At 43.6% G+C, this 13,375-nt stretch overlaps 1 protein-coding gene across 4 annotated transcripts in view; it reads left to right on the top strand.

The window, feature by feature from the left end:
* The window catches only part of CRTC3 (CREB regulated transcription coactivator 3), a 98,236-nt gene that overhangs the window by 25,558 nt on the left and 59,303 nt on the right, over positions 1 to 13,375 (top strand). The window lies entirely within an intron of this gene.

Below are 13,375 nucleotides of genomic sequence, written 5' to 3' on the forward strand. Positions count from 1 at the left end.
CTACATGATACAGAAATTCCTACTGGCTATCTATTTTACATATGGCAATGTCTGCGTTTCACTGTTACTCTTTCAGTTCGTTCCCCGCTTTCCTTCCCCAGCTATGTCCACAAGTCTGTTCTTGTGGCTGCGTCTCCATTGCTGCCCTGCAAATAGATTCATCAGTACCGTCTTTCTAGATTCCGTGTATATGCTATATATTTGTCTTTCTCTTTCTGACTTACTTCACTCTGTATAGTAGGCTCTAGGCTCATCCACCTCATTAGAACTGACTCAAATGGAAGGTGAATTCTTAACCACTGACCACCAGGAAAGTGTGCCCTTGCCCTCCCCGATACCTGAATGGCTTCCTTCCCCCTGGCCTTAGCTCTTTATTTAGATATCTCTCCTCGGTGAGGCCTTCCCTCCTTAAAATCATAACCCCACCCTACTCTCTTGTTTCATTATTTTTCTTCTAATCACTATCCCACATGCTATGTATTTCTGTTTATTCATCTTATTTTTTTTTCTGTTTCCTCTATTGGAATGTAAGATCCATGAAGTCAAGGGCACTTTGGTTCACTGCTATATCTCCAAAGTCTGGAACAGTGCCTAGTCAGTATATGAGTTCATTAAATTATCTGTTGAACGAATGAATCAGGTAGTTGAACGAATGAATCAGGTAGCTGAATGTTTGCCATTATCAGCACTGTTCCAAGCATTTTATATGAACATTATCTCATTTAATTCTCATGATTACCTGCGTGATGGTACTTTTGTGAATCCCATTTTGCCGATGAGAAAACTAAGTCTAATGAGAGAGGTTAAGTGACTTGACCAAGAGGATCTGGCCACACACAAAACATTGGTTAGGACAGTATGTTAGAATGAATGTTTCTTTTTACTAAACAAACCTGCATTCAAGTCCAGCTCTGTCAGGTATTGGTTGAGTTAAAATCTCTTTTGAGCTTCAGTTTTCTCAGATACAAAATATGGACAATGATTCTACCTCTCAGGTAGGAGAACTGCATGAGATCATGGGTATGTGATTTTCGTGTATTTTTTCCTGATGACTGGTAAGGTTGACATTTTTTCATAAATTTATTGGCCATTCAGATTTCCTCTGGGAATTTCCTGTTTATAACCTTTACGTTGCTTTCTTTTCCTTTCTTTTTTCCTTATCAATTTGCAAGAGTTCTTTGAATATTAGATATACACGTTGTCCTATGTGTTACAAATAATTTTCCTCCCACTGTCATTTGTCTTTTGGTAATGTTTTTGGAATCTTCTTTTATTCATGTATAGGCAGACCTCAGAGATACTGCAAGTTCAGTTCCAGACCGCTGCAATAAAGGAAATACCACAATAAAGCAAGTTGCAGGAATTTTTTTTGTTTTCCAGTGCATATGCAAGTTGTGTTTATACTAGGTATAATTGCATTATGTCTAAAAAAAACAACCTACATCCCTTCATTAAAAATACTGTATTGCTAAAAAAAATTCTTTAGCAAGTGGTAATCTTTTTTTACTGGTGGAGGGTCTTACCTCTGTGTTGACGGCTGCTGATCAGGGTGGTGGTCACTGTAGGTTGAAGGGGCTTAAAATAAGACAACTAAAGTCTGCTGCATTGATTGACTGTTCCTTCTACAAACAGTTTCTCTGCAGTAGTCAATTCTGTTTCATGACATTTTACCCACGGTAGAACTTTCAAAATTGGAGTCCATTCTCTCAAACTCTGCTGCTGTTTTATCAACTAAACTTAAGTAATATTCTAAATACTTTGTTGTCATTTCAACAGTCTTCACAGCATCTTTTCCAGGAGTAGATTCCATCTCAAGAAATTACTTTCCTTGCTTATCCATAAGAAGCAACATATGTTTAAGTTTTATCATAAGGTTGCAGCAATTCAGTCACATCTTCAGGCTCCATTTCTAATTCTGGTTCTCTTGCTGTTTCCACCACATCTGCAGTGCCTTCCTCCCCTGGAGTCTTGAATCTCTCAAAGTCATGCATGAGGGTTGGAACCCACTTCTTTTAATGTTGCTATTTTGACCTCGTCCTGTGAGCCATGCATGTTCTTAATGGCCTACTGAATCTTTTCCAGAAGGTTTTCAGTTGACTTTTGTACAGACTCATTAGAGGAACCACTGTCTATGGCAGCTAGAGCCTAATGAAGTGTATTTTTTTTTTTCCTTTTGGCCACACCGTGCATGGCATGAGGGATCTTAGTTCCCTAAGGATCAAACCAATGCCCCCTGCAGTGGAAGCACCAAGTCTTAACCAGTGGACCACCAGGGAAGTCCTGAAGTGTATCTCTTAAGTAATAAGACTTGAAATTACTCCTTGATCTATGGGCTGCAGAATGGATGGTTCATACCTGCTAACACAACATTAATCTCCTTGCACATCTCCATCAGAGTTCTTGGGTAACCGTGTACCTTGTCATCAAGCAGTAATATTTTGAATAGAATCTGTTTTTTTTCTTTTTTCCCTGAGCAGTAGGTCTCAAGCATGGGCTTAAAATATTCAGCGAACATGTTGCCAACAGATGTGCTATCATCTAGGCTTTGTTGTTCTGTTTATAGACCACAGGCAGGGTAAATTTAGTGTAATTCTTAAGGACCCTAGGATTTCCAGAATGGTAAATGAGCATGAGCTTCAACTTCCAGTCACCAGCAGTGTTAGTCCCTATAGGAGAGTCAGTCTGACCACTTTGAAGCTTTGCAGTCAGGCACTGACTTCTCCTCTCTAGCTGTCAAAGTCCTTGATGGCTTCTTCTCCCAATAGCAGGCTGTTCATCTACACCAGTGGTCCCCAGCGTTTTTGGCACCGGGGACGGGTTTTGTGGGAGACAGTTTTTCCATGGACCAAGGTTGCGGGGGAGGATGGTTTCAGGATGATTCAAGTGCATTGCTTTTATTGTGCACTTTATTTCTATTGTGATTATATCAGCTCCATCTCAGTCATCAGGCATAGGTCCTAGAGGTGGGGGACCCTGATCCACTGAAGATCTGTTGTGTAGTGCCGCCACCTTCATGAATTGTCTGCTCCAGGTCTTCTGGATAACTTGCTGCAGCTTCTACATCTGCACTTGTTGCTTCACCTTGTACTTTTATGCCATGGAGGTGGCTTCTTTCCTTAAACCTCATAAATGACCTCTGCTGGCTTCAGAAGTTTCTTCTGCAGCCTCCTAACCTCTCTCAGCCTTCACAGAATTGAAGAGAGTCAGGCCTTGCTGTGGACTAGACTCTGGCTTTAAGGGAATCTTGTGGCTAGTGTGACCATCTGTCTAGACCACTGAAACTGTCTCCATATCAGCAGTAAGACTGTGTGCACAGGAGTAGCACCTTTACTTTCCTTCAAGAACTTCTCTTTTGCCTTCACAGCTTGGTTAACTGGTGCAAGAAGCCTAGCTTTCTGCCTTTTCTGGCTTTCGACATGCCCTCCTCACTTCAGCTCAATCATTTTTAGCTTTTGATTTAAAGGGAGAGACGTGCAGCCCCTCCCTTCACTGTGAACACTTAGAGGCCACTGTGGGGTATTAATTGGCCTAATTTCAGTACTGTTGTGTCTCAGGGAATGGGGAGGCTGAGGAGAGGAAGAGGGATGGAGGATGGCTGGTCGGTGGAGAAGTTAGAATGTGCACATTTACTGCTTGAATTTACTGTCTTATCTGGACCCAGGTCCAGGGTGCCCCAAAATAATGACATCAAAGATCACCAATCACATATCACTGCAACAAATACAATGATAATGAGAACGTTTGAAATTGCAAGAATTACCAGATGTGACACAAACACACGAAGTAAGCAAATGCTGTTGGAAAAATGGTGCCAATAGACTTGCTCGATACAGCGTTAACGCAAACCTTCAGTTTATAAAAAGCACAACAAAACGCAGTATCTGCGAGGCACAGTAAAAGCATCATATACCTGTAGTTAGCAATCAGCATTAGTGGCCCCTCAGGCCCAGGAGGATACAGACTTACTCATTCAGCAGTACTTCTTGAGTGTTAGGACCTCACAGGATGGTCACTCAGTCAGGGCAGTGCTGTGTCTCTGACTTGGAGCTTACGTCACCAGTGGCGGCTGTCAGCTTTGATTGTAGCAGATTCTTGAAAAAGAACGTGTTTTCTCAGAGTCAAGTAGACCCGAACATCTCCCAGACTTTGGCCGCATAACCAGAAATTTCTAGAGGCTTGGAATTCGTGGGCGTAGCTCCAAGAGATCAGGCCTGCATCATCGTCTCCTTTTTCTGGCAGCTCTGCAGCATGGACAGAGTAGAGAACGAGGACTTCAGAGTTGCCCTGTGAGGTGAGCTCCAAAGGCAGCTACTAGATGCATAGTTCTTACTCCCAGCCTGGGAGGCTCTTCAGAAATCATGTGATGTATTACCAGGTCACTAGCTCTGTGGGTGCTTGGAGGTCAGGGTAGGTGCAGCAGTGTGGACAGACAGCAGCATCCAAGTGCCCCTGCCTGAGCCCAAGCTGTAGGTCCGTGCCCCTGGAAAGTAAATGTCCTGGGAATGAGTCACCAATCCTCCTGGTTTCACCCTCCGGTCCAGATTTAGTTTGTGGAGACATCTCACACAGGGATTGTCTTGTAAGCCTCTTGGGGGTTAAACAAAATGGGTGTCTCAGAAAACTTTAATAACATAAAAGTCCTTGTTTTGAAAGAAGCATCATCTTCAGCAAATTTCTCCCATGAGACTCTACAGCCTGCCAGCCAGTGCATCAAAATAAACATACTGTTCATGCTCTGCTTTGGTATCTTAGCATGTGGTCAGGTATGCAGTCCTTGGAGGCAGACTGGGGGTCTGATATCCAGCTTCCCTACCAGCTAGCACTGGGACTTTAGACAAGCTCCCTAAACTCTCTGTGCCTTAGCTCATTTGTCTGAGGTGTGGCTACTAAGAGTACCTAATACAACATTGTGGTGAGGATTAAATTACTGCATATGTCTTTAGAACAATGCCCAACACGTAGCTACAAGGATGCTTGCTCCTTGTAAGAAAATCTATGACAAACCTAGGCAGCATATTAAAAAGCAGAGACATCACTTTGCCCACAGAGGTCTGTGTAGTCAAAGAAACAGTTTTTCCAAGTCACGTATGAATGTGAGAGTTGGCCCATAAAGAAGGCTGAGTGATAAAGAATTGATGCTTTCGAACTGTGGTGCTGGAGAAGACTTGAGAGTCCCTTGGACTGCAAGGAGATCAAACCAGTCAATCCTAAAGGAAATCAGTCCTGAATATTCATTGGAAGGACTGATGCTGAAACTGAAGCTCCAATACTTTGGCCACCTGATGCAAAGAGTTGACTCATTGGAAAAGACCCTGATGCTGGGAAAGTTGAGGGCAGGAGGAGAAACGGGCAACAGAGGATGAGATGGTTGAATGGCATCACTGACTCAATGAACATGAGTTTGAGCAAAATCTGGGAGATGGTGAAGGACGGGGAGGCCTGGCGTGCTGCAGTCCATGGGGTCACAAAGAGTTGGATACAGCTTATCAACTGAACAATAGCAATAACACATAGCTATTGCTTGAGAAATGCTGTGAAGTTCCCGGTACATACTCTCCTGCTGAGTGAAATTCTAGAAGCTAGGTGTAGCAGCCTTCCAATTTGATTTCAGTAAATTGTTGGTATCCTTTTTCTGTCTTTCATTGCAAGTACTCTTTCTAGGGCTAGAGAGTTAAGCTTTGGCTGTTTACATAAAGCTGCTTAAATTCCAGACAGGCTAGTTACTTCCTACTCAGTCTTCAGTGACTAGCTGAAAATACTTTTGCGGAAAGTCTTCGTCAGCCTCTCATGGGGTCAGCAAGGCTTTGTGTTGATCCCCTGACCCAGCGCAGCTTCCAGGAAAGGTAGAGGGAATAAATACCCAGAGAGAGAAGACGGGCCTGGGTGGTGGACAGCCCAGGACAGAGCCCAGGCCTCTGGATTTCCTTGCATTTCAATTTCATGTTAAGTTCATGTCGTATTGATACGAATGCTTTCCTCCTTGAACCCAGCTTATGACTACTGAATCATGAAGAGAGGGAGAAAGAACCCTACCTTCAAAGCAGTGATTGCCTCCAACTAAACTTTTCAGTTCTCACACTCCTTGGCAGTAGAAACAGCCAAAGTTTTGTTCTGATTCCCTGAAAAATTTCACAATAGTCAGGAGTCAGAATTGGTCCCTGTGTTATGAAACTGCCAGGTTTTATAATTTAGACTTTAAAAATGAATCTTCAGTTGTATGACTACTTTCGATGTTTTCCAAGAGTCAGGATAGCATCTGCAGAAGATTCTACACTGACCTTGATACCAGGTACCAAAGCAGTTTTCCCAATTCCAAAGCAAGAGTCGGTGCTTCAAGGAACTCCCCGGGTACAGAAGTTGGCTGCCTTGGCAACAGCTCACTAACTAACATCTTAGCCCTCCTCCATCTTTACCCCCACCCTCTTGGGGACGTGACTTCAGAAAGTTCTCCCCTAATTTTCTCCTGTAACCTCGGCAGAGGCCGTCGCCTTGGAAACCGTCTCCTTTTATGTTAGTTTGCTTGAGTGCAAGAGAAAACATTTCCCCACAGACATTAATTAGGCGGAAGTTTAACAGTGGCAAGCGGAGGAGTGCGAACGGTGACTGAGCACCTGCCTGCGCCTTGTGTGCCCCGTCTGATTTAATCCTTGCATCAGCCTCTGAGATAAGCATTATCGCCGTCTCACTGGGGCTTAAATAGTAAAGCGCCCGGGGTCACCCGAGTGTTGAGTGCTGGAGTCTGGCTTCAAATCCGTGTTTCTCTTGCCCAAGCTTTCACTTTTATTTTGCAGATCAAACAAGTATGGACACACAAAATCAATTCATTTTCAGTTAGGAAAGTGTTTTTATTTTCTTTTTGTCAGTTTGAGTAGGTAGATGCCTTTTTCTCATCCCCTGGGGCCATCAGTTGCCCAGTTCAGGGTGATTTGTACTTGGGTTCCTTCTCTGAGATTCTGTCTGTTCACTTGCCTGCCCCCTGGAAAGTCTTTTTGCTGGTTGAATCCTACTTTCAGTACTTTCTTTGACTCTCTAGGAACCCTGTCCTGGGGTTAGGCTTAAGTCACCCATGAAATGAGATCTTCCTATTGGAACTTGGTCAGGAAAAGCTAGAACTGGGTGGCTAGTGTTAAGTCACCCAGTTGTGTCCAACTCTTTGCGACCCCACGGGCTATAGCCTGCCAGGCTCCTCTGTCCATGGGATTCTCTAGGCAAGAATGGGTTGCCATTTCCTTCTCCAAGGGATCTTCCTGACCCAAGGATAGAATCCAGGTCTCTCACACTGAAGATGGGGCTCAGATAACAAAGGCAGGAGCAAGACCAAATGCAAGCCGGGTCCAAAAGGTCAAGGAGCCAGTGAGGATGGTGGGGGGTGGGCAGTGGTCAACTCAAGCAGACATGGCCCCACAGGTTGTGACTCTGTCCAGGCGCCATGCCTGCCCGTCCTGCTGGGTGCCTGGGACCTGAAGAGCTCAGGGACTCGCTGTGAAATCAGAGGCACGCTTATCTCTTCTCAGTATCTCTCACCCACCATCTTGTCATTCACGAAATTGCTCAACACATGCCTTCTACCAGTCTGTGCCTGTTGGTCTCTTAAGTAATTTACAGGGCTAATTTAGAATTAACTAATTTAGGACCATCACTCAAAAGGTTTGAAGCAGCTTATAAATTAAAGTATAACTCAAAATGAAACCAAGAGAAGGACACTGAAAGGGAAACATTTATGGGAAGCAAAGCACAGCCTTGACTGAGCTTCTGCCGATAAACTCTTGCTTGGAACAGAGGTCTTTCTGTATTGACTGCTGGCCCTGGCTGAGACAACGCAGAGCTTTTAGAACCAGAACAGACCCTGTAAGTCTTTTGTTGCAACACGCTTACAGTTATGGGTGAGAAAATTGAAAGCAGGAGAAAGTATATGATTAGCTTAGTGTTTCTCATCTGTAAGTAGCTGATCCCAGGATCAAATTCTACTTCCTATGTCTATAGAGTTTTCCAGCCACCCTGTACCATTTGACCAGCACGTTTGCCTTTTGTTTCTGAATGCAGTGGAAAAGGAAATTTACCCCTTCCTCCCTTCTTCCCTCCTTCCCTCGCTCCCTTCCTTCCTTCCAAATAGGATTAATACCATTAGTTTTTGTTTTTTAAGATTTTTTTTTATATGGACCATTTTTTAAGTCTTTATTGAATTTGTTACAATATTGCTTCTGTCTTATGTTTTGGTTTTCTGGACAGGAAGCATGTGGGATCTTAGCTCTCTGAGGAGGGATTGAATCCACACCCACTGCCTTGGAAGGTGAAGTTTTAACCACTGGATCACCCGGGAAGTCCCTCAGTTTAGTGTTAGCACTTGCACCACTGCCTTGCATGGTGAAAACGTAGTGAATTTGTGCCAGACATGGGGCACTATTGCTCAATACTCTGCATATACTGTTTACTCTTCCCAGTAGCCCCAGTTACTGTCTCAATTTAAACAGGGGACAGTGGAGACTAAGCAGTATTAAGCAGCCTCCCCAGATCTCACAGCCATATGTGGTAGCACCAGATCTCAAGTCCTGGCTCTTCGATTATGGAGATTGTGCTTGTAATGCCTAGCAGTCCTTCTGGCAGGTTTTTTTTTTGTTTGTTCTTTTGTCAGATGACTAAAACAGAACCATTTTCTCCAAATGCAGAAGTTGAAACCTGTTGAGGAAATTCAACCAGAGTATTTCTTGAAGAAAAAAGAAACCATTTCCTGATTTCTTCATCTGTTCACCCGGTGACATCTTTAGGGCTGTTACTAGCTGCCCTCTGCCTTCACACACCAGGATGGAGTTCTGCGATAGTTCTTCAGGGACTTCTGAGGCTGTTGGGAGGGTCAGAAGCTCAACACCCTGCCTCTTTGATTCTTTTGGCCTGACATCTGGCCCTTGAAGTCTCACTATTCCAGCCAGCCGTCAAAGAGAGGCAGATGGCAGAGGCCCCAGGTCTAGTCCCTGCAGTTTCTGTAGACGTTCTTCTCTAGATTCTGATTGACTTTTACTGCAGGCTGCTGTCTTGTCCATTGTCAAAACCTTGGCTCTGAAACTCTGACTTTTCAGCTACCTCTGAGCCTTTGGACTTGTTTGTGTTTGCCACAGATAGAAAAATCAGGAAATATGAAATTCACAGCAAAGAGACCTTTGGGAGTGTGTGTGTTGCTCTGTAGAAGCAATGATACGTAGAGTAAAACGACAGTGAGATGCCATGAGCAGGAGTGAGTGGTAGATGGACTCAAGACTTTAGACAGCATGGGTTCAAAGCCTGCCTCCACCCTTGCTAAACTTTTTGCTCAAGAACATAAGCTTTCTAAGCCTCAGTTTCCTCATCTGTAAGATGGAGATGTTAGTAACATCTCACAAGTTTGTTGTAAAGTTAAACAAGATGATGTGTAGGAAGCATATGTGCCTGGAATGTTGTCAATGCCGATAAAGGTTAATCATTTAGCCTTTTTGCTCATCAAATAAGGAAAAAATTTGAGTTCATACTCAGTGTTGGTGAGGGGCTAATAAGATTTGTTCTTGTCTATGTTATTACAGATAGTGTAAATCAGTATACCTCTTTTTGAGAGCTGTTCAAGAATGTGTATGAAGTGTTAAGATACTCATTTTCTGTGATGAAATCTACTTTTGGGGCTCCAGCCTAAGAAAGTAATCCAAGGTAGGAAAAGAAAATTTCAGGTGTGATAATGCTGCAGTATTATTTATCATAGTGAATCACTGACTTGAGTAAAAGATGGTACATCTACTCAGTACAGTTAAAAATGACAAGTGTAAAGACTCGGCAGCTAGATGGAAAAATGTATTGTTAATCCTATATTGAGGAAGCAGTTTAAAAGGAGGTACAGCATTGTAGGCCCCAATGGTTAGAGGAGAATGTGAAATTTCCACACAGCTGCTGGACACAGCTGGTTTGTCCCCCGGGACTTTTTGACACTCCCACTGTGACACTAGTTTTTTTTTTTTTTTTTTTTTAATATGGGGGGAAAAAAGTCAAGTAATGAACGAAACATAGAACCTAAGTCATGCCTGAGTCTTACCGTCCGTTGCCAGCCTCTAATCTCAGGTCGAGGGTAAAGGATGAAGGGTAGTGAGGGGTGAAGCAGGGACTCAGAGATGCTCTGAGAAGTCACTTGTGTCTTATGTGGGTTTCTTCTCAAATTCTTGAACTTCTCTATGTAGACCTGGGGTGGGGAGAGGCGGATGTGGGCATCTGTGTGGTTTCTCACTCTTGACCTCACCACTGTTAGGGACCTCCTCAGTGAAATTCCTAACAGTTTCTTCAGCCACACATCCATCGTACTGATGCTTTAACTCTTCTTCCTAGTGATTATTTGGGAGAAAGAGTGATCAGTTTTAGAAGTTAACCAAGTAGGTTGTAAATTAACCATTGCTCTTTACAAAAATTTTAATAGTAATTCATCCTCGTAAGACTTCAAACAATCCAGGAATTAGTGGGATACAAAATCCCCAGTAATGAGAGGTAGGTTCGTGATGAGAAAGAGCCTGGGATGTCTGTGGTCTCTTGCACACATGACTTGATTATAAAAACAGCAGTCTTTACTTTGGCTGATAAAAGTCTCATGTTTTGACAGGGTTCAGCAAAATGTTCCCCGAACAAAATGCCTGTGTCAGAGGGATCTTGTCAAAATGTCCAGCTTGGGAATACAGCTAGGGAAAAACACATACAGGGAACAAAAACATTGAGTGAAAACAGTGCTTGTTTTTGTGTGGTAGGATTATAATCCCACCACCCCTCCTTCTGTATCCCAAATTTGTCTATGAAAGTGTTACGTCACTCAGTCGTGTCTGACTCTTTGCGACCCCATGGACTGTAGCCCACCAGGCTCTTTGTCCATGAGCCATTCCCTTCTCCAGGGGATCTTCCTGACCCAGAGATTAAACCCTGGTCTCCTGCATTGCCGGCAGATCCTTTACCATCTGAACCACCAAAGAAGTCCAGTCTACCTATAATGTGGTCAGAGTGTCTTTGTAACGAAAGTGCAGCTTGGCAGAAGTGTGTTGAGCACACTGTCTGTGTGCCAGATATTGTGCTTGTGCCCAGGGCCAGACAGTGACCCAGACAGGCACAGTCACTACCTGGAGGAACTTCAGTCCAGTGGGAAAGGCAAATGATCTTATAATACAAGTCATTGTGACACGATGCGATAAACCCAGGGTGGAGGGGTTCAGAAAGTGGTTGGGACTCATCTGAGCGGTGCCTACCCCAGACCAGGGAAGATTTTGCACCAGGGAAGATTTTCCTGGGGGAAGAGATGTCTGAGCCGGGACCTGAGGGCGCTAGGACTATAGGACTGAAGGTTGGCGTGGGGAGTGTTCCAAGCAAAAGAAACAGCATTTGGCAAAGCTTGGAGGCAAGAGAAAGCGTGTCCTGTTTGAGGAACTGGAGGTTTGGTGAGACTGGAACATAGATCGAGCGTGAGATGGGGGTGGTAAGAGCTGAGACTGGAGGGTGGAACAGGAACAAGATCACAGAGGATTGTTCTTTCTTTTTAAGGGATTTGAAATTTGTCCTAAGGGCAATGTAAAGCTGTTGGGGAAATACTTCTTTATTTGCTTGCCTGCTCACTCAGTTATGTATTCTCCCAGATTAATGTAATACATGTTTGTTACAAAGACTCAATATGGAAGTATAGAAAATGAAAAGTAAGCTCCCTTTCTCTCCTTTTCTTTTAAATAAATGTATTTATTTTAGTTAGTTAGTTAGTTGTGGCATGCAGACTCCTTAGGTGCCCCTTTGCAGCATGCATGCGGGATCCAGTTCCCTGACCAGGGATCAAACCCAGGTCCCCTGCATTAGGAGTGCAGAGCCTTAACCTGCACTCTGGACCACCAGGGAAGTCCCTCCCTTTCTTTTCTTGACACACTCTCCAGTCTAATCCCTGGAAGTACTTATTGCCAAAGGTTTCTTTTGCACCCTTCCAGGAGCTTTCTGTGTATATGCAAGTTTATATTGTATGTATATATACTTTCTCTTACAAATGGAACCATGCCATACTAAAAAACTACCCCTTTAAAAACAAAACTTGAACATCTTGGACATCTTTCTATATCAGAACATAAAGATACGTATTCTTTTCAACGGCAACATTGTGTACTATTACATAGCTGTCTCATCATTTATAATATTTGAAAGTGAAAGTGAAGTCGCTCAGTCGCATCCAACTCTTTGCAACCCCAGGGAATGGGGCCTACCAGGCTTCTCTGTCCATGGGATTTTCCAGGCAAGAATACTGGAGTGGGTTGCCAGGGATTGAACCCCAGGGTCTCCTGCGTTGTGGGCAGACGCTTTACCGTCTGAGCCACCAGGGAAGTCCTTTATATATAATACTTATAGTTATAATACTTAACCAGTCTCTTATTGAGGTCTAGCACTTAAGACTGTGTTGTTGTTGTTTAGTCGCTAAGTCATGTTCGATTCTTTGTGACCTCATGAACTGCAGCACACCAGGCTTCCCTGTCCTTCACTATCTCCTGGAGTTTGCTCAAATTCATGTCCATTGTGTTGATGAAGCCATCCAACCATCTCATCCTCTATCACCCCCTTCTCCTCCTGCCCTCAGTCTTTCCCAACATCAGGGTCTTTCCCAATGAGTTGGCTTTTCACGTCGGGTGGCCAAAATATTGGAGCTTTAGCTTCAACATCAGTCCTTCCAGTGAATATTCAGGGTTGATTTACTTTAGGATTGACTGGTGTGAAATCCTTCCTGTTCCAGGGACTCTCAAGAGACTTCTCAAGCACCACAATTCAAAAGCATCAATTCTTTGACACCCAGCCTTCTTTATGATCCAACTCTCACATCTGTACATGACTATTGGAAAAACCATAGCTTTGACTGTACAGACTTTTGTTGGCAAAGTAATGTCTCTGCTTTTTAATATGTTGTCTAAGTTTGTCATAGCTTTTCTTCCAAAGAACAAGCATCTTTTAACTTGATGGCTGCAGTCACCATCTGAAGTGATTTTGGAGCACAAGAAAATAAGTTTTTCACTATTGCAAAGCAAACTGCAGTGGACAGTCTTGTTATGTGTATCTTTGGGTATTTATGTAAGGGTGATACCTATAGGTTGTGTTCCTATACATGTGAAATATATACCCAACATATACCTATATGCTGCTGCTAAGTCACTTCAGTCCTGTCCAACTCTGTGTGACCCCATAGACGGCAGCCCACCAGGCTCCCCCATCCCTGGGATTCTCCAGTCAAGAACACTGGAAAAAAAAAAAAAAGAACACTGGAGTGGGTTGCCATTTCCTTCTCCAGTGCATGAAAGTGAAAAGTGAAAGTGAAGTCGCTCAGTCGTGTCCAACTCTTCCCGCCCCATGGACTGCAGCCTACCAG

The sequence above is a fragment of the Cervus canadensis genome, chromosome 17 (assembly GCF_019320065.1).
Source record: "Cervus canadensis isolate Bull #8, Minnesota chromosome 17, ASM1932006v1, whole genome shotgun sequence".
In the NCBI taxonomy this organism is placed as follows: Eukaryota; Metazoa; Chordata; class Mammalia; order Artiodactyla; family Cervidae; genus Cervus; species Cervus canadensis.